General features: G+C 36.3%; 1 protein-coding gene and 1 long non-coding RNA gene across 6 annotated transcripts in view; one reads left to right on the forward strand and one right to left on the reverse strand.

Moving 5' to 3' along the window:
* The window catches only part of ATP6V1A (ATPase H+ transporting V1 subunit A), a 65,461-nt gene that overhangs the window by 37,348 nt on the left and 2,562 nt on the right, over window positions 1–25,551 (reverse strand). Inside the window, exon 1 of one of the 5 annotated variants that reach the window (XM_077884225.1) lies at window positions 3,945–4,065. The exons of the other annotated variants lie outside the window; for them this stretch is intronic. The gene's annotated coding sequence lies outside the window, so the exon portion shown is untranslated. Of the gene's footprint in view, window positions 1–3,944; window positions 4,066–25,551 lie in introns of those variants that run through there. 5 annotated transcript variants of the gene reach the window in all.
* Window positions 169–7,916, forward strand: LOC144305419 (uncharacterized). The gene is made up of 3 exons (XR_013372452.1): window positions 169–299; window positions 2,028–2,225; window positions 6,952–7,916. It is a non-coding gene; the product is annotated as an uncharacterized LOC144305419 (long non-coding RNA).

Consider the following 25,551-nt stretch of genomic DNA (forward strand, 5'->3'; position numbering starts at 1 on the left):
TAGAAGGAAGACAGAAAGAAAAAGGAAAAACAAACCTTGAGCTTTGGGGTTTAATTCAGGCAGGGTTGAGTAGTTGAGTAGTGTTTTTGTCTTTCTGGAGCCACTGAAGGATCACTATGGAAACATATTCTCCAAGGGACAAAATTTGTAATCCATTAACCAAGATATCAAAGAATTAGGAAGGGGAGTGTAACAATGAATTCTTTAACAGTGGAGTTCTGGTTTGATACACTCTGTGGCTGCAGAAGCGGAATGGTGGATAGGGCAAACAAGGAAGAACGGAGTGATTAAAGAAACAGGTATGCATGAAAACAAAGATGAAAACCACATGGAAATATAGGAGAGTTTGCAAGTAAGAGAAATATGACCAAAGAGGCAAGAAAAGTACCAAGAACTTAAAGATGGCATCAGTTGTAAGGTAGAGACTGTCAGGCTGGTAATTTATTGATAAAGGTAGGGAATATTTATATCCATTGGAAACAATGGAATTGAATTAGAAAGAGATACAGATTTTTGTATTCTCAATTGGAAAATTTAGTTGGAAGAAGGGTAGTTGAGGAAGTAAAGAAAAGGGGAAATTGGTTTACTAGGATTTTCCAGCTGTCCAAAGATGCAGTAGATGGGACTGTTAAGTAAGCAGGTATGGGACTGGAATAGAAAAAGAACAAGTTTTTCTAATAACTACTTTAGATAATGAGAAAAATGAAGTTCAAAGACAAACATTTATTTGGGAAATGGGTTGGGCAAAGTCTTCAAAGGAGCAGTGAACAAACGAGGTCAGATTTTAATCTTCAAAAAAGAAATTTTCAAAATCAAAAGAGAATTTGATAATCATAGTGTAACTTCTTCCTCAAATATGGGTATTTCCTAAGAACAAGCATGATACATGGTCACCTGCCATGGAAATAGCACAAAATTTTGAGTTAGCAGACTTTGGACACTCTCTAGTTCTACCAGTGACATGCTGCAGGAAAATCTGGACAAATCAAAATCTCTTTGTATCTTCATTTGAAAAGTAAGAATAATGCTAATACCTACCCCATAGTTGTGACTGAATTACTAACTTGTTCAATGTTCCTTGTGAAAAGTAAAATGCTTATAAGGATTTCATCTGTAACACCACTATTTGGACAGGGCTTCAATTTAGAAAAAGCCATACTATTTTCAAAAATCTCCTCTTAGTGTCTTATATGCCACATAAATCTACTTTCCATTGCTTCTATCCTCTGGCCCTATTTCTTCCAAATGCTGTAGCCACAAACAGTATGTCCTTCTCCCAAGGAAATTCTCTGTAATGCCTTTAACTTTCCAAGGATTTTTTTCAGATCTTTCTCTCCTGAGGCTACTTTTTCCTGGAAGGATTCATGATCTCAATGTTTCTTTTATTTGTTATTTTAAAAATATTTTATTTGAGAGCATGTGCCAGTGGAGGACACTGGAATGGAGATGAAGAGAGGGACAGACTCTGCCCTGAGCCAGAACCTGACTTGGGCCAATCTTACGACCCTCAGAACATAGAGCTGAATGCTCAATGGACTGCGCCACCCAGGTGCCCCTCAATGTTTCTTTTAAAGCAGAATAAAATAAAAAATAGTATTTTAAATGTTACATGAGTAAGTACTGAAGAGTACCATTTCATCTGTCAGGCTGCTTATTTTATTGAAACAGAGACCAAGGATTAGAGTCAGACAGATTGTTTGAATTTATAAATTGTGTCCTCCGGCAAATCAAATTCTTTCAAACTTTTGAACCTCAGTTCCATCTGTTAAATCTAATAGGGTTGTTGCATGCCACCTAAAAGTAAGCCTAACAGAAAATAGTGAGGACTACTAACTTTATTCTGTTAATGCAAGCTAATCTTGTCTAATTTCTAAAAAGCATCTAGTATATTTTCACCTTACTACTTGAACCAAATATAATCACTTGTCTAGTTTTTTTCCTTAACTATTATGTATAATATTTTACTGTAACTTTTTAACTAAATGGATTTTAAGCATGGATGATCTGACAGGTGCTTTGTGTTACAGGTTGAAGATATAAACTATAATGAAGTAATGAGACACAGTCTCTCCCCCAAGGAGCTTCTGGCTTGATGGGATATAAAGGCAAACAGCTAGTTAAGAGTGACACATGTGCTCTCAGAGGAGCTGAGCAGCTGATCTGGAAGGGCATAAAGTGAAGGCATGAAACCTGGGCTTGGCGAGGACAGGAATGAGTTAGAAAAGGTAAGTAGAGACTTGTAGGATGAACAAGGAGACATTAGAATATACACTAGGGCTTCTTCATAGATGATTCCAATCTTCCAGGGTTCCTTAAGGTATTTTGGAGAGGTCATGAGGCAATACAGGTGTCTCTTCCGAATTTTAAAAACAAGTATTTACATATGTTCCCTTTAAAACAACAGTGAGGGGATGCTTGGGTGGCTCAGCGGTTGTTGAGCGGTTGAGCTTTTGCCTTCGGTTTAGGGCACGATCCTGGGATTGGGCTCCCTGCAAGGAGCCTGTTTCTCCCTCTGCCTATGTCTCTGTCCGCGCCCCCCACCCCCCGGCCCCCTCTCTCTGTGTCTTTCATGAGTAAATAAATCAATCTTAAAAAAAAAAAATGAAAAAAAAAGTGAGAACCTCCAAATGTATGAGCAATGATCAGTGGAAATCAAAGGGTTTATTTATGCTTCAGCTGCCTTGTGGGTTTATCACTCAGCTGAATAATCCTAGCCACCATGGAAACTAATAGATTTTGTGGTTTTTAACTTTTTTATTTTTAGGCATATATTATTTATGACAAAGACAGCAGTAATTAGAAACAGTGACATCAAACTAATAGAATTAGAAGCCTAAATAGTAAGTCCATAAATTTAGGGTGCTTTCACAAGATCCACAAATCTGTATTTATCTGATTAATATTCTTATATAGCAAATCAAGATTCTACTTTTTAAAAGTCAGTATAAAGAGGAAAAATATATGATAACAATTATGTGCAATTTAGCCTTTTCTACTCCATTATGTTATATGGAGAGAAGTGGTTGCAAATATATCCTCAATCCAACTCTTGATACATTTTTCAGGACAAAATAAGAAAATTATGAAAACATGAGTTTTTAAAGTATAAAATGCAGGAATTCTCAAGACTGTTGTCCATTTTTGATGTTTTAACACAGTCAAATTTTAATCTCGGCTCCACAACTCAGACCTTTCGGCTTGCTGTGCCCCAGCTTGTAAAGTGCTTCCTCACACCCATGAATAGTCCCCTGCTCCCACTGTCCTTCATCCTCAATGTTCTTACCCTGTTTTTCTTCACAGCACTTATAACTAACCACCTGAAATGATATAATTTTTCTTTTTAATTCACTTTTTTACTATCTGGATCACTCCCTACAATGCAAGTTTCATGACGGCAAAGAAAACAGTGCCCAGGCAAAGAAAATAAGCACTCAGTGAATAGTTAATAACTTCATATCCACTAATACCACTTCCATTTTACACATGGGAAACCCAAGGAATAGAGATTTAAGTAACTTTGTCCACAATCAAAAAATTGGCGAGGAGTAAAGTTAGGATTTGAACCTCAGCAGTTTGACTCCAATGCCTACTATGCTTATTAAGCCCTGCACTCTCTATCTCAATTAATATGCTGATTTATATTTTTTGCATCTAAATAGTCCTACAGGGTAGGAAGGACAGTCTCAGCCTCCAAGCAAGAGTATTATCAAATTAGAAAGGAGATGCAGCATCCAGATTCCCCTTCAAGAAAGGACAGGGGAGTGTCGTCAGCATCAGCAGAGAGCTAGCAGCTGTCAGCCCTTCACCACTGATCTCAGGTGCAGAGTGCTGGTTGGCCCACATTCACATCCATCACAGGGCAACCTGCACCCCATAACAGAGCAAATTGGAGATATAAAGACCCGTCATGTCAACTGGGTGTGGGATACTCTCACAAGTAATACTCCAGATCTCCTCACAGGGTCAGCTAATAAGGCTTTTCCAGGCCTGAATTGCATTTCAACTTCTTTGCCCAATTTGGCATCTGCTTCCTTCTTTTCACATGTGTTGATCCCCAACAAACATCTTATACAATAGACTCTTTCTTGGCATCTGATTCCAGAGAACCCTAAATGCTCAACTAATGAATAAAGTGAATAATTACTTCCTGGGTAACTGAAACTCAGACTCACACTTGAACCACAATGATCTTTGGCCTGTTTTCTTAGTTATCTTGTAACTAGCTATTCTGCTAATGGGGAAAGAAATACAAAAGTGGCTTTAGAAAAGCAGGGCACTTAGGACAATGCTTGGGGTAAGTCAAGCAGCTAACATAGAGATCAGGTCCCCATACAACCAAAGCCTTAGTTTTTTCTTTTTCTTTTTTTTTTTTTTTTTTTAAGATTTTATTTATTCATTCATGAGAGACAGAGAGAGAGAGAGAGGCAGAGACACAGGCAGAGGGAGAAGCAGGCTCCACGCAAGAGGCCTGATGTGGGACTTGATCCAGGGACTCCAGGACCACGCCCTGAGCCAAAGGCAGGTGCTAAACCGCTGAGCCACCCAGAGGTCCCCGAAAGCCTTAGTTTTTTCAAGGAACTTGCTTTGTGTCCTTCAACATAAATCTTAGATAGTACCCATCATCAGTAGTCATAAGAGAAGAAATCTGAATTAAGAGTTTATTTCACTTCTAAAGTACTATATTCTGATAGAATTAGAAAATACGTTTTCCAGGTCCAGAAGTTTTTGGCTCCAACTCATTTAACATTAAACACTTTGAGAAACTTCCATGCACTGGTTGAAGGTAATGGGCTGTTTTGAACACTAAATTTTCAATTTCCACAGCAATGAGATAAGGGTTTCCATTGTACTTCCAAAACTTTTTCACCAAAGCATCCAATAAATACCCACCATCTCCTCCCAATCTTGAGAGAGAACAGGATGTTACAGTAGTCTACTGTAAAGAGGGAAATTTCTTTTTTTTTCTTTTAAGAGAGAGAGAGAACACATGCACTTGAGTGAGCCAGGAGTTGGGGGAGGGGGGGAGTGCAGAGCACAGAGAGAAGAGGGTTGGAGAGAGAATTTTAAACAGGCTCCCAGCTCAGCACTGAGCCGGACATGGGGCTCCATCTCAAGATCCTTAGATCATGACCTGAGCTGAAATCAAGAGTTGGACGCTTAACCAACTGAGCTACCCAAGTGCCCCCCAGGGTAATTTATTTGTATGCTCTTGTACATTCTCTTAATCAAAGCAAGTTTTGTACTCTATTATATATAATATCTGTTTTACAAAATAACTATAAAAGTGCTTTCTTCCCACAAACAAAAATTATTCATTAGATAGAATAATAGTAACAATCATTGAATACAGCTGAGCATATAAGGGTATGATAAGCATGGTCACACAACATCTTACTTTGTATCCATTAATCATCCTTCATTGTTATCTATGAAAATAAAAATACTCCACACCAAAATTTTGTTTCATTATTTAATGCTTATGCCTTTATGTGAAAAAGCATAGGCTTTTAAAGATGTGTAAGACAACATCCCAAAACATTTTAACCTGAAATAAGCAAATTATATTGCAAGTTCCATTACTCTGAAAGTTAATCTTATCCCAAATCTCCATAATATCCAAAATAACATAGGATTTCATGCTATAGTTTTATATGCTATTTAATAACTGTTTCCTATTAATATACACACCCATTCTTGTTGTCTTCCATCATTTAAAAAATAAAAGCATGATACCTACTTTAAAAACAATTGCTTTTATCAAAACAATGTGGTATATATAGCTGCACTCATACAGAAATCAACTCAATGATTATATAAAAACTTTGCCTTTACTTGCTTGATTCCTACTTTGAGGATAAAAAGCAAATGCAATTTACAACTAGGATTCCTATAGTCACAAACTGTAGGGTTTTCCACCCATATTTGTGAAAAATTAACAACAAAATCCTGCTGTAGAAGGTGAGCACAGGCAACCATCTGATCTCATGAGTCATCAGTCTCCCCTCCAACATTTGCCACTGCAGAACACTGCAGTGGCAAATTACAACACCGGAGGCCCAGTTCTGTTTCTTCCATTTTACAAGATCCTCTCTAAATTGCTACTGGTTGACACACTATACCTGGTAATTTCATCATTCCAGAAATAATGGGGGCTTTGGGGGCAGGTATGAGGTGTTATATAAGAGCTAAATACCAAAGTTTCAAGACAATATTATTTACATATAAAATCCTGGGGCACTTAATTTTGTACACAGTTTACCTTCTTAGAAAAAGGCATCATAAATCTGTTTGATATTCTTATGGTTGGCCAAAAAGTTATAGAATAAGTAGAATTCCAGCTAATGACATTTCCTTGTATTTAGAGAATATAGTACTATATCATGTTGTAAAACACTTCCCTGTTTTTTTTTTTTAAATCTACCCACTTAGCAACTCGATTAGAAAGGTTTATATAGCAGATGACTATATATAACTAGTTTCTCATTTTTATCTTGTCAACAAAACCCTAAATTGGTTCCAATTTTGGTAAGCCCATCAAGGTAATTCCAGTTTCTCTGAGAGTAACTGTTTTGGAAATGAGCATGTAATGATGTTCTAACCAATAACAGGTATGGGAAAGTCTGCTCCAGGCAAAGCTTGTGGAAATAATTTATTTAGTCTTTTAAATAAAACAAGCCATGAGAAACACTTTTTTGTGTGTTCATCTGCATGGGATGTACAGCCAACTTGGGACCTTGTAGGGAGCTAATCTAAGCAGACAGGCCACCTTGCATCTGGGTCCTTGTTGCTTTCACTGGTCTACTAAATTAACCAATATAACAAGAAAGCAAAAGTTTCAAGAAGAAACTTTGTATGTCATATACATATTTCATATTGCTATTTAAAAAAAGAAGAATGGGGATGCCTTGGTTGCTCAGTGCGTTAAGCATCTGACTCTTGATTTCAACTCAGGTCTTGGTCTCAGGATCGTGAATTCAAGCTCTGCACGGAGTTTCATGTTGGGCATGGAGCCTACTTAAAAATAAATAAATAGACCAAAAGGTTAAGAATAAAGGCAAACATAAGGTCATTACTTAAATAGTTTATAAAAATTACTGAGGTGGACAATAAGGAAATGTGTGGACAAAAGTGGGAACCAAAGAGTACAGAAGTATAGGAAAATCACAGATGGCAAACTGGACTAACAAAAGCAGGAAAAAATTATTCCTATTGGAATATAACTTTTTGAGGACAAGTATACATATACTCCTCCATTTATCAAAAATAAAGGCATTCCTGTAAAAGAGATAGTAAATATAAAAGCTAGAGTGGACACTTAAATGGCCACAGAATTCAAACTGTATCAGCTACATACACTCTAGGTTTTTTGACAGGCTTGACCATGAACAATTTTTAGAGCATTTCTAGACATCCACATGCAGAAGAATGAAACTAGACCACTCTCTTTCACCATACACAAAGATAAACTCAAAATGGATGAAAGATCTAAATGTGAGACAAGATTCCATCAAAATCCTAGAGAAGAACACAGGCAACACCCTTTTTGAACTCGGCCATAGTAACTTCTTGCAAGATACATCCACGAAGGCAAAAGAAACAAAAGCAAAAATGAACTATTGGGACTTCATCAAGATAAGAAGCTTTTGCACAGCAAAGGATACAGTCAACAAAACTCAAAGACAACCTACAGAATGGGAGAAGATATTTGCAAATGACATATCAGATAAAGGGCTAGTTTCCAAGATCTATAAAGAACTTATTTAACTCAACACCAAAGAAACAATCCAATCATGAAATGGGCAAAAGACATGAACAGAAATCTCACGGAGGAAGACATAGACATGGCCAACATGCATATGAGAAAATGCTCTGCATCACTTGCCATCAGGGAAATACAAATCAAAACCACAATGAGATACCACCTCACACCAGTGAGAATGGGGAAAATTAACAAGGCAGGAAACCACAAATGTTGGAGAGGATGCGGAGAAAAGGGAACCCTCTTACACTGTTGGTGGGAATGGGAACTGGTGCAGCCACTCTGGAAAACTGTGTGGAGGTTCCTCAAACAGTTAAAAATATACCTGCCCTACGACCCAGCAATTGCACTGTTGGGGATTTACCCCAAAGATACAAATGCAATGAAACGCCGGGACACCTGCACCCCGATGTTTATAGCAGCAATGGCCACGATAGCCAAACTGTGGAAGGAGCCTCGGTGTCCAACGAAAGATGAATGGATAAAGAAGATGTGGTTTATGTATACAATGGAATATTACTCAGCTATTAGAAATGACAAATACCCACCATTTGCTTCAACGTGGATGGAACTGGAGGGTATTATGCTGAGTGAAGTAAGTCAGTCAGTGAAGGACAAACATTATATGTTCTCATTCATTTGGGGAATATAAATAATAGTGAAAGGGAATATAAGGGAAGGGAGAAGAAATGTGTGGGAAATATCAGAAAGGGAGACAGAACGTAAAGACTGCTAACTCTGGGAAACGAACTAGGGGTGGTGGAAGGGGAGAAGGGCGGGGGGTGGGAGTGAATGGGTGATGGGCACTGGGGGTTATTCTATATGTTAGTAAATTGAACACCAATAAAAAAAAAAAGGAAAAAACAACAACAACAAAAAATTTTTAGAGCATTTCTAGAAAATAAGCAATTAAATTCCTTTCGCTTCAAATTTTTATAAGTAAAATTGTACTATTTTGAGTGTGATAGTCCAAAATTTTAGCTAAAAAACAAAATATTGCATTTACTGTATAAGTTCTATGGTATGAATTTATAGGCTAGAAACCTATGATCAATGGTAAGCCATTATATGAATGTATTTGAGTATTTCTGCTTCCAAGGAGCACTCCCTCCAGAAAGCAAAGTGCCTTGCACAGAAGTAACTTGATAAAATGTCTGAAATTAAAAAGATAATATCAACTACTACTCATTACGCACATATTACACTCCAGGCATTATGTTAAAAATGGACATATCTCATTTAACACTTAACGAGAGTCTTACGACATTGGTGTTGTTTGATTAGGAAGCAGTTTTGGAGACTTAAGCCACCCACTCAAGATGACAGAATTATAAAGTGGTAAAGCCTAGATTTAGTCTGATTTTAACACCTAAGCATTTTACAACAAATAATTCAAAGGATCTTATTTTAGCCAATAGCTCTATTACCTTTTCTTTTTAAAACCAAGAGTGCTTGTTTTTCATTAGTAACTGACTGTATGTTAGAATTACAAAGGTTGGGGCACCTGGGTGGCTCAGTGGTTGGGGGGTCTGCCTTTGGCTCAGGTCGTGATCCCGGGATCCTGGGATGGAGTCCCGTATCAGGCTTTCCGCAGGGACCTGCTTCTCCCTTTGTCTAGGTCTCTGCCTCTCTCTCTCTCTGGTCCCTCATGAATAAATGAATAAAATTAAAAACAATCACAAAGGTTAATATGAAGGCAAAAGGGAAGAGATTAAAAAAAAAAAGGGTGACAGATCACTCACAAACTAAAGTATAAGTAGTAGAACAACCAAGAATTGACTGCTCCTAAAATATCCATCTCCTTAAAAAACTAAGATTCTCTCTCTCTTTTTTTTTTTTAAATTAAGATTTATCTACTTATTTGAGAGAGAGAACCGTTAGGGAGGGCAGGGAAAGAAGGAGAAGGAGAAAGGGAGAGAAACAGACTCCTTACTGAGCACAAAGGCCAACATGGAGTTTGATTCCACCATCCCAAGATCATGACCTGAGCCAAAATCAAGTTGGATGCTTAACCAACTGAGCCATCCATGTGTCCCAAAAAACCAGGATTCATAAAGAACAGTACATAATGCCATATTTTATTAATGACAAGCTTTAAAATACTAACCTAACGAATTCATTATAATAGCGGAAGGAAGGAAGGAAGGAAAACTATCAATGAAGTGTACAATAAAGGGGCACATCTAATTGGAAAATGAGTATCTTTGGAGCAAATGAGAATATTAATGAAAACAGACCCAATTTTGCAACTGTTAATAACAAATAGTAGTAGAAAACTTGCTGGTTAATTGACTATAATAAATTTGGAACAATGAAGCTACATATGTAGTACCTGAGTGAGAAATTCCTCTTATTTTTCTTATTTCTTAGATAAACTGGAGTGTAATAAAGTCCCTTGGTTTATATCCTAACTTTTTTAGGATGTAAAAGCCAAGAAGAGAGTCAAATGATATAAATATAGTAAAAAAAAGGGATCCCTGGGTGGCGCAGCGGTTTGGCGCCTGTCTTTGGCCCAGGGCGCGATCCTGGAGACCCGGGATCGAATCCCACGTCAGGCTCCCGGTGCATGGAGCCTGCTTCTTCCTCTGCCTATGTCTCTGCCTCTCTCTGCCTCTCTGTGTGTGTGTGACTGTCATAAATAAATAAAAATTTAAAAAAAATATAGTAAAAAAAAAAGCATTTATTACATACTTTTCTTTAAAATTTATTTTCAAAAGCAAAATGCTTACCATTTTTAAAATACTCAAAGGAAAGTCTCATTTCTTAAATAGACTTATTTCCTCACAAATAATCTTTGACATACTTGTAATTAATACTATAATACATTTTCACATATTGTTATTTGTAAGTATCATCTTAAACTATTTCATTAAAGAGATACCATAGCTTGCCTAATAATTCTCCTTACTGGGTACTGAGACAGCTTCCCATTTTTTGCTATTCTTATCCTTTATACTTTGTTAGTATACTTTTATTGATTTTTAACTTACTGAGTGAGTAGGAGAAGCCAAACTAAGGCAACCAACTAAGTATCCACAAGGATACTCTTTATGCTAATTTCTCATAGCAGCAATTCTTATACATACACACTCCCATCTGGAAGTGATATCATATTTCATCTAATCTAAGATACTATCAATTATAACATACTCTTCTATTACACTCAAAAAATTACAGGACAGACATTAATTTCACAGTTGTTAAAATACAGGGCAAAAAAGTATTTCCTAGAAGCAATAATATATGGTATTAGACTAAATACAGTACAATAATATTTATACAGGAGGCCAGACTTGGCAACCTTCATTAGAATAAAGACTAAGAAATAGAAAAATAGACTTCTAAACTGCTAAAATGACAATCTACAGGTTTCAAGAAACCTTCATATTGTCTTACTGACACAACTTATGCACAAGTAAAAATTATTACATAATATTTTAGATCACTGAAGATTAAAAGCAACAAAATACCAAAAATTAGAATTATCTTTAAGATCTAACAACAAAATGAAGTATTCGTTTATTTGAAATCCTATACTCTACCTTCCAAACTCCAATGTATTTAATAATAATAATGAAATTTCTTTTGTTAAAAAGTCTGCAAGACCAAGTTCACAGTATAAAACACTGTCCTTAGAAAATTTTCTTCTGAAAGGATCCTTAACCTTCATGGCCTTTGAGCGCTGTCAGTGGCTTTTTTGGCTTTTCTTTTTTTTTTTAAGATTTTATTTATTTATTCATGAGAAACAGAGAGAGAGAGAGAGAGGCAGAGACACAGGCAGAGGGAGAAGCAGGCTCCATGCAGGGAGCCTGACGTGGGACTCGATCCCGGGATTCCAGGATCATGCCCTGGGCCAAGGTAGGTACTAAACTGCTGAGCCACCCACAGATCTCCTTTTTCAGCTTTTGGATAGTTGTCTCACATAAACTGCTGACAGAGTGACTATAACAATTTAAAAAAAATGTCAGCAGTCATGTATGAGAATTTTCCCCTTCCAAAGTAATCAACCTAGAAATTTTGCTACTTAAAAAAAACAAAAATGAAAACAAAAACAAAACAAAAAACAAAAACAAAAAAAACTCTTGCTCAAAATACTTAGAATCTTCTCTTGAAAACTGCCTACAATTACCATATCACTTTTTTCAATGTTAATGAGAAATTTTCTGGATTGCTTTGCAAAGCAAATATATCACAGCCAAAGTGGCCAAATATAAGCAAAACACATATCTGAGAACAATGTACTTAGGAGAGTCAGCATCAACAGTGTTGCAGTAAAAATGCAATACAAATTGCATTTGTATTTAATACATCTGCATTGCATTTAATACAAATTGTATTTGTATTAGAAAGTGATATTTATATATTCAAATGTCCTGTCATTTACTTCATGGATGGAATAGAAGAGATAGAAGGTTTACAAACTGTGCAGACACATTAGCCTAATGTTTAAAAGAAGTATCATCATAAACAGTTTCACCTTCAACTCAGGAATTCATAAAATCTCTGCAATGAAAATATTACCTAGAGAATAAAGAATGCACAGAAGTGGGGAAAAATGCTGCCTAATATAGGTGACAAAACACATCACAACATGGATATAAAGGTATGACTTTAGTCAAAAGTTCATAGACATTTCCAATTCAGAGGGCAGGAAGTCTGCATTTCTAATGGTTTGTCTAGTATTCCATGATTAACTAACGACCAGGGTTTATTTAAGTAAAGTGGCTGTGGGGAGAAAAGGATTTAACCAGAGACAGAAATTTTCAACAGTATGGTTTGCTAAGGAATTAACTTCCAGTTCCTCCTGGGACATGCTCACAGTCTTCAATATTGTTCTTTGTCATACTTGTTACTATAGTCATTAAAAATCTGTGAACAGAGTTGTTCATTGTTCGTCTCCACCACCAGATTGTAAATGCCAGGGAAACAGGGACCATACCTGTTTCATTCGTTGAGTACTCCAATTACATAGTAAAGCCCCCTGACACATAGTAGGCAATTACTAAATATTGCTCAGTAACAATATTGGCAAAGGTTGTGTGGGAAATAAGCATGCTCAACCACTAAGTGAAAATTGATATAACCCCTTTCAGGTGCACCGATACACATTTTGGCCTAATGCCCAAAGGCCAAGATCTAAAAAAACCAATATAGCTGACACCAAAACTGAAACCAAATATCATCCCCATGGAATGACCATCCAATATAAAAACTTTTGTTATATAAAAACTTTTAACCTGCTCAGCAGGTTATTCTCTGCCTTCGGCTCTGGTCGTCCCAGAGTCCTGGGATTGAGCCCCACATTGGGCTCCCTGCTCAGCAGGGAGCCTGCTTCTCCCTGTACCTATATCTCTTCCCCTGCTTGTGCTCTCACTTGTCTCTCTCTCAAATAAATAAAATTTTAAAAAACAAAAACAACAACTAGGAAGGCACATGATGAGATGAGCACCAGGTATTATATGTTGGCAAATTGAATTTAAATATTAAAAACAAAAACAAAAACAAAAAATAAAAAAAGAAAGAAGTTGAAAATCTTGAAATTTTAATGGCTAAAGGCTACTAATGTTAGAACACCAACCAAATCATTCCACAAAGAATAGATAAAAATCTCTATTGTTCTGCCTGGCACTACTACTTAAAATTCTATGAACATTTATTAGCTCAAAAAGGCTATATGACACAGGCATAAATGGACAACTAACTTTTGACAAAAGTGCAAAGGCAATTCAGTGGAGAAAATTAGTTTTTTAATAAGTGGTAGTGGAACAAGTCTATATACAAATGCAGAAAAAAGGTACTTCAATCCATACGTTGTATCATATATAAAAATAAACTAAAAATGGATAGTAGACCTAAATGTAAACCTAAAACCATAAAACTTCCTTTGTGATCTTGGACTTGGTGGATTAGATATAATATTGAAAACATAATCCATAAAAGAACAAATTGATAAATTGTACTATATGAAAATTAAAAACTTAGCTCTTCAAAATATCATTAGAACAAAAAGCCAAGGGATGCCTGGGTGGCTCAGTGGTTGAGCATCCACCATTGGCTCAGGCCATGATCCCGGTGTCCTGGTCCACACTGGGCTCCCTGTGAGGAGCCTGCTTCTCCCTCTGCCTATTTCTCTACCTCTCTCTGTGTCTCTCATGAATAAATAAATAAAATCTTTAAAAAAAAAAAAAAGAACAAAAAGCCAAGTTCCAGACTGGACAAAAATATTTGCAAAGCATAAATGTATTAAAGGACATATCTGGAATATATTTTAAAACTCCCAAAACTGGATTAAAAAAATTAAAATGATGTGCAAGAGATTTGAACATATACCTCACCTAGAAAATATATGGATGGGGGTTGCCTGGGTTGCTGAGCAGTTGAACATCTCCCTTTGGCCCAGGTCATGATTCTGGAGTGCCAGGATTGAGTCCCTCATCAGGTTCCCTGAGGGAGCCTGCTTCTCCCTCTGCCTGTGTCTCTCTCTCTCATGAATAAGTAAAATCTTTATTTTTTATTTTTTTTAGAGATTTTATTTATTTATTTATTTATTTATTTATTTATCCCAAATAAAATCTTTTTTTAAAAAAGGAGAATATATGGATAGTAAATAACTACATGAAAGATGCTTAACATCATTAGAAAGATGCAAATTAAAACCAAAATAAAATGCTACTCCACACATAAAAGAAGGGCTAAACTTAAAAAGACTGACAGGAAATATTAATAAGGATATAGAATCAGAACTATCATATATACTGGTGGTAGGAATGTAAAATGGTACAACCACATTGGAAAACAATTTGGCAGTTTTTTAAAAAGTTAACACATACTACATATGATCCAGCTGTTCTACTCCTTGGTATTTACGTGTTAAGAAATGAAAGCTTATAGGAGCGCCTGGGTAGCTCAGTTGGTAGAGCAGGAGACTCTTGATCTAAGGGTTTTAAGTTTGAGCCCCATATTGGGTGTAGAAATTACTTCAAAATAATAAGATCTTTTTAAAAAACACTTTAAAATAAAAACTTAAAAAAAAAAAAAAAAGGAAAGAAAGCTCATATCCAAAGACTTCGATATGGATGTTCATAGCAGCTTTATTCCTAACAGCCAAAGTGGAAAGACAATTCTAGTATCTATCAACAGATGAATGGACAAATTGTGGTATACTCATACAATGGTATAACAGCAATGAAAAAAATGAAACATTGAAATGCTGAACAATCTGGAAGAACTCCAAAATAATTATGCTAAGTAAAAGGCAGATGGAAAAAAAATGGTTCTATTTAGGTAAAATTCTAGAAAATGCAAACTAACCTACAGTGTCAGAAAAAAGAGGAGTGGTTGCTTGGAAATGGGTAGTGGGGAAGTATGGAAGGTAGGGATTACAAGGAAGCAGGAGGAGAAACCTTTTGGAGTGATGACATTTCACTATAATGATTGCAGTGATGGTTTCACAGGTACGTGTGCATACATCAAAACATCAAACTGTACACTTTATGTGCAAGTATGTCAATTATATCTATAAAACTTTTTTTAAAAAGCACAAAGTATTAGCAATATGACTACGGTAAGGTATAAAAGTTTATATACTACACATCACATTCATTTTTTTTACTTATCAACTAACAGTTATAAAAGACTACGTGGGTTATGAAACTCATAAGAGAATCTTAAGCCCAGGAGCATCACAGGGGGAATTGTTTTTTTTTTAAAGGTTTTATTTTATTTTTTAAGATTTTATTTATTTATTCATAGACAGAGAGAGAGGCAGAGACACAGGCAGAGGGAGAAGCAGGCTCCATGCAGGGAGCCCGATGTGGGACTCGATCCCGGGTCTGCAGGATCACACCCCAGGCTGCAGGCGGCGCCAAACCGCTGGGCCACCAGGGCTGCCCCAGAGGGGGAAAAGACAGGCTTTTGTCTGTTTGTTTAGAATAAGTTTATGTGGCGGCTCTTGATAAGACTGTTCTGAGCACACTTCAAAACTGTAAAGTTCAGCAAGTCCTGGGAACCTTTAACAGCTCAGGAGTACAGAAGTCAGATATGTCTTTTTTTTTTTTTTTTTTTTTAAGATTTATTTATTTATTCATGAGAGACACAGAGAGAGAGGCAGAGACCTAGGTAGAGGGAGAAGCAGGCTCCTCGCAAGGAGCCCGATGTGGGACTTGATCCCGGATTCTGGGATCACGCCCTGAGCCAAAGGCAGACGATCAACCATTGAGCCACTCAGGCGTCCCAGATACATTTTTAAAGTTCTTCCCCGTCTATGCTTTCAGAACAGGACTTAATGGCAATATCTTGGATGAGGATTTGGGAAATCTTAACTCTATCTTGAATGAATTTTTGAAATATGAGGTATAGAAATGTTTGTCTTCAAGGTGCAGGGTAAGCTCTAATATCTTGGATATCAAAGTTGCTATGGTTCAATGACTCATTTGGAAGATAAAGGTTGAGGGAGAGTTATTGTCTATTGTTTTATACTGCTCTAATTTGGAAGTAGAAATAGTTCACAATAAAGAACTGATAGACTGTTTATCTGTTTCTTTATAGGTATTTCCCCCCACCCTCATTATCCAACAGCATCTTTGGGTGAGGATGAGATCATATTTAAAACACACACACACACACCCCCCACTGAACAACAGCAAGTACTATATAAATCTGCATTCAAGCACTGTAGGTACATTACACTGAGACCTGAGCAGGTTCTGTATTTTAAGTGTCTGCTTTGGACCACATTAAATAATTTGGTGTTGGGACCCCTGGGTGGCTCAGTGGTTGAGCACCTGCCTTTGGCTCAGGTCATGATCCTTGAGTCCCGGGATCGAGTCCCACATCGGGCTCCCTGCATGGAGCCTGCTTCTCCCTCTGCTCTCTCTCTCTCTCTCTCTGTCTCTCTCTCTCTCTCTGTGTCTCTCTCGTGAATAAATAAGTAAAAACTTAAAAAAAAAATTTGGTGTCAGCCAGCCTGCTTTTTGATTTAATGATATTTTCGTTTCTTAAAACAAATGAGACAGAAGACTCTGAGCAGAAGTATATTTAAAACAATTTGTAGATGATGTAACTCAGCTGAATAACCTCCCCCCACACTGCCTAATTCTGCATTACCTAAGACTAGTAGGACTTACAGATTACTAGAAAAACCCATTTCTCACTAGAAAATATGTAATTATTCGCACATTTTAGCTATCACTCTCAATGGTCTTATTAACTGGCATTCTGAAAGCACTTACATAATTGTTATGGTACATAAAATTGGCGACTTTCATAATTACTAACAATCATAGCATTTTACTTTTTAAATAATACACATTGGCAATTTCAACATTTTGTTCTTTCAATTGTACACATTAAAACTTCAATTTATATATAGCATTTCAATGCATAAATCACATAAGCGGCACTTCAAATGATATCCAGAACACTTAACATTATTTGAAAGTAACAAGAAGTCCAAATGTCATACTTTGTTCTTATACTGACATTGCTACACTGATTAGATATAATGGATAGCCTATGCTATCACAAGATGGCAGATCACTCATAATTCAGGGATGCTAGAAATGTTCAAGGCATTTAGCTATTCAGCGTCCCAAAGACTCAAGCTAAATGATTTGGCAGATTTCAGGACAATACTAAGGATAAATCTGAACTTCTGTGCATTGCTAATTTGGAGAGTAATTTGACCATACCCACCAAATTTCCAAATGTACATATCCTTTGACCTAGTTCTTGCATTTCTAGGAATTTCCTTTATGTATACAAAATGTCCTGTTATCAGAGGCACCGGGGTGGCTCAGTTGGTAAAGCAGCTACCTTTGGATCAGGTCTTGATCCAGGATCCTGGGATGGAGTCCTGCATTGGGCTCCCTGCTCAACAGGGAGCCTGCTTCTGCTCCTCCCCCCACTCATGCATGCGTGCTCTCTCTGTCTTAAGTAATAAAATCCTTTTAAAAAAATCTTTTACTAAAAAAAAAAAAAAAGTCCTATTATCAAAATATTATAGCCCATTTCTTATACCATAGTTTGGAAATGAACATTACTATAGAGACTAGCTAAATAACTTGTGGTAGTATAAGAGGCTGTAATACGTAATACTCAGCAGTATTAAGACAGATTCTCTGGAAAGATATGTCCTGGATTCAAATCCTGAGTCCTGGGCAGCTCAGTTGGCTCGGCAGTTTAGCGCCGCCTTCAGCTCAGGGACTGACCCTGAAGACCCGGGATCGAGTCCCACGTTGGGCTCCCTGCGTGGAGCCTGCTTCTCCCTCTGCCTGTGTCTCTGCCTCTCTCTCTCTCTGTCTCTTTTGAACAAATAAATAAATAAAAATCTTAAAAAAAAAATCATGAGTCCTATTACTTATGAGCCATGTGACATTGTTGGGCATTTAACCACTCCATGCCTAAATTGCTTCATTTGTTAAATGGGGATTAATATAGCACCTATCTCATAAGGTTGCTGTGAGGCTTCCATGAATGAATACTAGTAAAACATTAAGAAAAGTGCCTGGATCACTAATAAACTCTAATAAATGTTACATACAATGATAATGACACTGTTATTTAAAAGAATGCTGTAGCTTTAACTGCACGAATGTGGAAAGATCTCAAAAATAACATTGCTAAGTAAAAATGCAATGTCCAGAATAATATGAAAAGGTACTACCTTTATGGAAAAAAGGAAAAAGGATTGGGGAGGAGAAAACACACACATATAAGCACAAAATTTTTTGCTGCATTTGTACATGTATTATTCATTCAATTTGATTAAAAATATTACTGAATGATTCAATGAGTGCTAAAACAATTAAGCCAAGTAATAAAAACTACTATCTATACCTAACTGAACAAAGAGTATAGTAACTATATAATAATGGCAAATACTTATACAGATCTTACTCTGTGCCAATAGAATTCTAATCACTTTCCTTACATAATTCATTTAATCCTCACAACATTTAATGATGTAAATACTCTTATTATCTTTATTTTAAAGGTGAGAAAATTGCAGAAAGATAAAAGGAACTTCCCCCAAAGTCACACTGCTAGGAAGTAGCAGAGCCAGCATGTGACCCCGCTTGTCTCCAGTACTTATGTCTTTAACCTACTTGCTATGTTGCCTTTCAATATACTTGAGAATTACTTTTTTATTTACATATATTCCAATTCTTTTCAAAAAGAAATTTGTATACTTTGCAATAAAGAACATATATATTTATATATCTGTATATACCATAAGTTAATAATACTGGTAACAAAAGAAAACAAAAAGCATTGAGGTGAGAAATATAGATGCTTTAAACAAGCAACAAGTTAAACTCTAAAGCATCTGTCATTTTGTCTTTTTTTAATATTTTCTTTATTTGAGAGAGAGAGGGAGAGAAGAGGGGGAGAGAGAGAGAGAGAGCGCACCAGCAGGGCGAAGGGCAGAGAGAGAGAAGCAGACTCCTCATTGAACAGGGAGCCTGACATGGGACTCGATCTCCGGACTCCAGGACCACGACCTGAGGTGTCAGCATATGCTCAACCAACTGAGCCACCCAGACGCCCCAAATCTGCCATTTTCTATCACAGCCTTGAACGATGTATTAATTTCAGCCTCTTAAAAGGACTGAAATAAAGTAGTAAATAATTCTCAATACTTTTAATTTTGCCTCTTTAAAGACAGTATTATGTGAGGGGCAGTTGGCTGGCTCAGTGGGTAGAGCATACGACTCGATCTCGGGGTTGTGAGTTCAAGCACCACATTGCCCTTAGAGCTTACTTTAAAAAAAAAAAAAAAAAAAAAAAAGATAGTCTTACCTGAAGCTTTCCTAAGCAGATTTGCTCATGTAACTAGTTTTTTTTTTTTTTTAAATTAACTAAACTGAAATGTGGACTTTTCCTTATTCTGTCATATGATTAAGTCAGGTGATACACCCCATATTCGTGCAATATGCTCTGTATCTCCCAGGCATAAAGGATTTCTGGAAAACCTAATATCCACACCAAATCTGATCTGGTAAGGTCTATCATTTCCCTGCACATTTTTTAAAAGATGTATTTATTTATTTTGACAGAGAGCACAAGCAGAGGGAGCAGCAGGCAGAGAGAGAGAGAAGCAGGGAGCTTGATGTGGGCCTCTATCATGACCTCAGCCAAGGCAGCTGCTTAACCAACTGAGCCACTCAGGCACCCCTCCCTGAACATTTTTAATGACAATTTCTTATTGGATACACAATGGTTATCATATACACACAATTAAGGGGAACTTATGGCATTATCAGGGTAATTTAAACACTTTCCCCTCAGACATCAAAGTAAGTAAGTCAAAAATGTATTTCAGATAATTGCCATTTCTGGTATTTCAGGCAGTGTTTTCCCCTTATTAATTCCTTCTTTGCCCTGTCAGAATGTTTTTTAAAATGTCAATGGTTTTGTTTTTTGTAATTACAGAAACATTACATGTTCATTGTAAAAATAAAAACATGTAATATTAAAAAGTGTAAGGAATAAAGTAAAAATCACTTGAAATGTCCATCCAACCACTGAAATGGCCACTAAACATTTTGGTGACTATCCTTTCCTGCAATTCATCTAATATAGACATGGGTAAACAGGTAGTTTTACATGCAATGCTATTGTAGATACTCTTTTTTTCTTCCCTCCTTTTTTCTTTTGCTTATTTCTTCCAGCCGTTAACAGCTGTTTAAGCATATACAAAACTCAAAGTATTTTTTCAGCCATTTTACAAAAATGGGATCTCATTACATACATTTCTTTAACTTTGTCTTTGTCACTTAAGATACATGATTGAGGGGTGCCTGGGTGGCTCAGTCAGTTAAGCGTCTGCCTTCAGCTCAGTTCACGATTCCACAGTCTTGGGATCAAGCCCCGCATCAGGCTCTGTGCCTGCTTCTCCTTCTCACTCTGCCTGCCACTCACCCTGCTTGTACTCGCTCTGTGTCAAATAAATATAAATCTTAAAAAAAAAAAAAAGATACATGATGGAGATCCTTTCAACTCATCAGTATAGATTTAAGTCCTATTTTTTAATAACTTCAAAAATATTCAAGATATGCTTGTGCCATGATTTATACAATACTCCTATTGATAGGTATTCCCTTTGTTCCCAGGTTTTTGCTACTATAAAACATTGCTGCAAAAATATTCACATAAGTGCTTGCATATCTTTATTTCTTTTTTTTAAAAAGTGTATTTATTTGAGAGAGAGAGAGAAAATGTTTGCTTGCACATACACATGAATTGGGAGAGGGGGAGAGAGAGAAGCAGACTCCCCACTGAGCAGGGAGCCCAATGCGGGACTCAATGCCTGAGCCAAAGGCAGATGTTTAACCCACTGAGCCACCCAGGTTCCTCCAGTTTGTCTTTATTTCTAAGAAAAAGATTCCACAGAGTGAGACTGCTGGATGGAAGAATGTATATTTCCAATTTTAACAGATACTGTCTGATTGTTTTCTAAAAAAATCGTAACAGTTCACATCTCCATGAGCATCCTATTAGAAAATCCTATACCACAGATCCCTACTAGCAGTAAGGTTTACCACTTAATTTTTGTTAGTCAGAAAAGAATACTTCATTGTTAGCATATTGATTACTAAAGAGTCTCTATGTCTTTTTTTACATTTATTCAATGTTTGGATTTCTCTTCTATGAAGCTCTGGTCATATGCTTATCCATGTTTCTACTATATGAACTTTTACTTATTATTAACATAATAATTCTTACAAATGGTAACTCTTTAGCTGTTATACATATTTCAAACACTTTTTTCCCAATCTGTATTATTTTGTCCTTTATCTTTGCCACTGAAAACTACCACATCTAGGGGGCACCTGGTTGGCTAAGTCATGATCCCAGAGTCCTGGGATAGAGGCCAGCACCCAGCTCCCTGCTCTGCAGGGAGCCTACTTCTCCCTCTCCCTCTGCCAAGCTGCTCCCCCTGCTTGTTTGTTCTTTCTCTCTTCTCTCTCTGTCAAAATAAATAAATAAAATAGTTTTTAAAAAGTCAAAAAAAAATTTTACTGTGCTCATATAAGCCTAAAAATATATCTGCACTGATAAAAAATTTGAATAATTTAGTTATCTGACACATTTACAATTAAGATATTCAATATTCAGATAATTAAGAAATCATTATTTAAATATCTTAATTCTCCATATCAAATTGAAAAAAATTCTGCTGCCCAAAGCAAACTATTGATTATAAAAATTCAAATACACAAAAGGTAGAGTAATAAATTCTAAATCTTTAATCTCTTAATCTAGATATAATCATTTATTTTGATGCATTTCCTTCCAGCTTTTCATATACATATATATAAAATCACTACTACACAGTATTTTTATCATGCTCTTTTTTCAGTTTTACAAATATTTTCAGAATTAGTCTTCTCCATTTTACTTCTAAACACTCCTTTTTAAAAATTTAAACAAATATAACTAAAACAAAACATGAAATCCGGCATTTTTCATTGCTCAAACACATTTGGAACTCTTCTGCATCAGACCTGGCACTATTCATTTTATTTTCAATGAAATATGCTTATTTTTCAGAAAAGAAACAAAACATTGTATGTTGTAGGTATAATTTTTTAAAAAGGTTTATCACCAAAAGAACAATAGTTTTTACAATTGATAGCATTAGGATTCAAAACTTAAAATGTTTTGACACCAAAAAAATAGCACTGGTTAAATCTGAAAATACCTATGAATATCAATTTTTAAAAACGGCCTAACTGTGGTTGTAGAATTTATTAAATAGAACTAACTACTAACTACAAACAAACATAAAGGAGAGTTTTAAATAAATTAGTCATGGTTATTTTTACTCAGCGCAAATAATTTTTTAAATGGCTTTGAGGGACACCTGGGTAGCTCAGTGGTTGATCCTCTGCCTTTGGCTCAGGTCGTGATCCCAGGGTCCTGAGACTGAATCCTGCATCAGGCTCCCCACAGGGAGTCTGTTTCTCCCTCTGCTTATGTCTCTGCCTCTCTCTGTGTGTATCTCATGAATAAATAAATAAATAAAATCTTAAAAAATAAATAAAAATGGCTTTGATAGTTTCAAGTAAAATGAATCTATACCATGAAAATATACATCCATTCCAGTTGTTTTTGTAAATACACACAAAAAAATATGTGTATATATGTATTCACTATATACAGAATATGTATACACTATATGCATAAAAGAACACACTTATACAAACCAGAGTCACTTTTGTTTCACAATAGGAAAAAACTATTTGTAAGACTTTTAAAATCTCTACAGAAGGAAATTAAATGGAAAACACTGACCAGTTTATTTTACCAAAATACAGAAGTTGAATTAAATTCAATAATCTCTGAATAAAATCTTCCCTTAGAACAAATGAGTAATGATTTTTTCAGGATTAAGGTGAAACATAAACTCATGATAACTGTATTTCAATTATTGTTTAATTTACTGGTATTTTCCGATATAAAACCACTAATCTTTGTGAATCATCAATTTACAATTTTTTTTACTCCAGTTCATCTCCCCATTTTATCTCTACATTCCCCTTTATATGAGGACAAAAATGAGATATAAAGGAATTTAAAATAAAAGGCAAAATTTGTAAACATAAGCATAAACAAGTCTCTGTTCTATAGAGCTGTATAATTTTAATATATTTCTATAACCTAATGTAGGAATAAAAATTTAGAAATGGAAGAACTACCTCCTTAAGTTAATTCCACATATTAATAATCATAAACTTTGGAAAGTCTATAAAAAATATTAAGTCACTGGGACACCTGGTGGCTCAGCGGTTGAGCATCTGCCTTTGGCCCAGGGCGTGATTCTGGGGTTCTGGGATCGAGTTCCACATCAGGCTCCTTGCACGAAGCCTGCTTCTCCCTCTGCCTATGTCTCTGCCTCTCTCTGTCTCTCATGAATAAATAAAATCTTAAAAAAAAAAATTACGCCACTGCAATTGCCAAAATAACAAGACTTATGTTGAGATTTCTAGCTTATATTGATAAATCTGTTTTAGAATCTTTGCCAAAAGTACATTTTTCTGACTCCTCTATTTCTTGGTAATAGCCTCATTTCAAATTCTACTCATTTCTCCATACCCCATACCTGTTCCTCAATTTATTTATTTATTTATGATAGTCACACACACACAGAGAGAGAGAGAGAGGCAGAGACATAGGCAGAGGGAGAAGCAGGCTCCATGCACCGAGAGCCCGACATGGGACTCGATCCCAGGTCTCCAGGATCGCGCCCTGGGCCAAAGGCAGGCGCTAAACCGCTGCGCCACCCAGGGATCCCCTGTTCCTCAATTTTATAGGCTGCCTCAAGTCTCCTTTAAAAATTCAGTATATAGGGCAGCCCGGGTGGCTCAGTGGTTTAGTGCTGCCTTCAGCCCAGGGCGTGATCCTGGAGACCCGTGATAGAGTCCCACATCGGGTTCCCTGCATGGAGCCTGCTTCTCCCTCTGCCTGTGTCTCTGCCTCTCTCTCTCTTTCTCTCTGTTGCTCATGAATAAATAATAAAATTTTAAAAATTCCATATATAAAACCAACTAGATATGAATAAAGTTAACAAAAATTTACAAAGTATATACTAGGTCCCCCGCCCCCTGCATTCATGATCTAATTTAATAGCACCTATGGGATAACATTGACTATGAGAAAACTTAAGCTTACATTAACTGTCCAAGGTCACACAGCCTAAATAAGTGGTAGGGCCAGAACCTAAACCTCAGGACTATCATGACTAGGAAATGTATTCTAATATAGTCTACACTATATTGCTTTACATGAATACCACTTAGTTTTTAAAATACTTTTACATAGATTACCTGGGGTTTATCTCACTTGAACTCACAATACTGTTGAGAGGAAGATTCCCAAGTATTAAATCCTAAGCCTCCACTCCCAACTTTACTTTAAAAAAGAATATAACTAATGTGGCAAGGCTGAATGATTATCCTCTGATTTTCATTCTACTGCTCTATCAACTTGTAGCCTATACACAACCACATTAATGACAACTCACTCTTCTTCCCATCCCTTCCATTTATGATAACCATACCTATTAGTAAACATATATGCTGTGAAAATAAGCTGGTCACTGTATTAATAAAGTCTAGATGTTTATGTCTATTCTTTTGACCATGATTTGGATGGATATTATTACCAATTTATATTTGAAAACTAATACCTAGTATACAACCTTAGAAGGAGCTATGATTTGTAAGAAGTTTATAACTAGTTTGATCTTCCTAATTGTCAAACATTCATTCAAAAAACAAATTACTTCAGCACCCTGGTTCTAAAGACATAGCAGCAGAGGCACAATTCTTGAACTCCTAGGAGCTTTATGGTTTACCGAGGAACAGCCAGCCAACAGTAATCATACAATCTGCTAGAAGTAAAAACAGGAAAATAGAAAATAATGTGTGTGCTAGAGGACTAAGTGGCTAGTTCTGCCAATAGGGGGACAAAGCATTCTTGGTGGTGGTGATAATCTATAAAGGCAGAGAAATGTTAAGAAAGATGTCAGAGTAAGCCCACAAGAGGTGTCAAGGACCTTAACACAAAAACTCTTGTGGGTCATTTGCTGTTGGGACTACAACACAATTCCCTAATGAATGTTAAGGTTTCTCAGTGTAATACTCATAAACTGATAAAAAGCTAGCTTCAGGGACGCCTGTGGGGCTCAGTCGGTCAAGCCTCAGTTTAGGCTCAGATCACGATCTTAGTGTTGTGGGATTGAGCTCCCCCACTCCTCTGGCTCTGTGCTCAGCATGGAGTCTGCTTAT

The sequence above is a fragment of the Canis aureus genome, chromosome 35 (assembly GCF_053574225.1).
Source record: "Canis aureus isolate CA01 chromosome 35, VMU_Caureus_v.1.0, whole genome shotgun sequence".
In the NCBI taxonomy this organism is placed as follows: Eukaryota; Metazoa; Chordata; class Mammalia; order Carnivora; family Canidae; genus Canis; species Canis aureus.